The sequence below is a fragment of the Gambusia affinis genome, linkage group LG08 (genome assembly GCF_019740435.1).
Source record: "Gambusia affinis linkage group LG08, SWU_Gaff_1.0, whole genome shotgun sequence".
Classification (NCBI taxonomy): domain Eukaryota; kingdom Metazoa; phylum Chordata; class Actinopteri; order Cyprinodontiformes; family Poeciliidae; genus Gambusia; species Gambusia affinis.
Window position 1 is genome coordinate 24,386,157 of NC_057875.1, and position 1,734 is coordinate 24,387,890.

At 40.1% G+C, this 1,734-nt stretch overlaps 1 protein-coding gene across 2 annotated transcripts in view; it reads left to right on the forward strand.

The window, feature by feature from the left end:
• The window catches only part of ptpn9a (protein tyrosine phosphatase non-receptor type 9a), a 28,402-nt gene that overhangs the window by 5,663 nt on the left and 21,005 nt on the right, over window positions 1-1,734 (forward strand). The window lies entirely within an intron of this gene.

Below are 1,734 nucleotides of genomic sequence, written 5' to 3' on the forward strand. Positions count from 1 at the left end.
GTTTTTTCAGAGTTGAAATTTCACTCTTGCGTATTAATGTGAGCAGTTAAAATGCCTCTATTGCGAAAACAGTAACAAATAGCCCAACGTTTATCCTGACCTACAACCCCAAATGTACCATACGTGCTAAACCGTCACACATAACAACAACAACGGCTGTTTGCGTATTCCTGATTGTGCATTTAAAATTCAGCGTCAACAAAAAGTTTACAAAAGACATCACCTGTCCTTGTCACTCTTGTTTTCGTGTTCTCTTTACTGCTAATGTCTTTTGGAGCTCTCTGTGCCATTCTCTGTGTTTAACTCTCTAGTGTTTTTAGAAAAACATCATTTCTGGAAACGTTTCCTTGCGGGCACAGGTGTTTTTGAACTTGACAACCTGTTTTACCTGTGTGTTTGTGTTGTAAACACTTTTTTTGTAACCAGGACAGTAGCACTGTTCTTCCTGTAAACTGTTGTTTCAAGCCTTCAAGTCTCTCTAAAGAGGCAATAGCTACATATGGCTAAACTTTACCTCAGGTGGCCAGTTGGATTTTTTTTTTCTTCTAGCAAAAAAGAGCCTCGTATAAACTAGTCTTTTGGCAAATCCTGACACATTTACTATTTATTGATTAATGTACAGTGTCCCTTTGAAATAAACAAAATAATAACACCAGATGAGCAGGCAGAATTGTTTAAACTAAAGTTTCAAACAGGTTAGAATAGTTGGCATGTCTGGAGGTGAATTAACCAGCCTACTGCTGGCTAGCAACCAGGGCAGCGAACACAAATTACTAATTTATAACTCTCTGGTGTTTTTAGTGACAGGTTTGACGATGCATGATATTGACGTTTCTTTATAGTATGTCATTTTCATTAAATAGCTGACAAGTTTTGAAAATGTACCCCTGGTCTTTCGCCCTCATTATGTCTATAACTGATACAAATTTCCATCCACATGGTGGCGATGTAATAGCAATCTGTTCAGCTTCACGTTTTTGCAAGGAAAAACATAACATCGGGTTCTCAGTTCATACTGGAGTGTGAATAATGTGGACCATACTAGGCTAAAAAAGTGGCTTCAATGAACAACTCTCTCAACAAACTGGGTTATGTAATGTCATCTCTGCGCTGGAAGGCCGCAAACGTCCATCTTAAAATGCCTCAGTTGGCATTCATAATGGCTTGCGACCACACACAAAACCTCTCAGGCTGCAGCAGACACAGTTAGCTGGAACCTGGTGCTTTAAAGTGATTTCTGCAAAAGTTCAAGGAGGGGAGAGAGGAAGAAGCTTTTCCAGCCATTTGAGAACTGGAGCAAGTCTGGGAAATATTTATGGCGTCCTCCAGGAGTTGGATAAGTCACTCCTCCGCAGTGAGTCCTCCACCGCATTCTGGCGAAAACTACAGTAAAAACAAACTGGTTCATCCTCCAGTGCCGCTCCAGAAGATATGGCCTGGTGTTTGAATACCAAACAAAAGTGGATTGTGCAAAAGGGGGGGAAAAATGGTGGATCCCAGCTTGGAGCTGGGAGGCTGTCCTGTAAAAATGTAACAGGGTAGTATTGACACTAACAAAAAGAAAGCCACCTGCATCAAACGAATGGGTGACTTTTGAAAACCTTTTCTTGAGTCAGACATGTTGCTCTGATAACAAAGTGGACTTCCAGATATGCCCATAATTAAGGAAGCACACATCAGAATTTTGTTTCTGACTTCCATTTTTTATTTTTATTTTACAATTTTTAGCTGCCA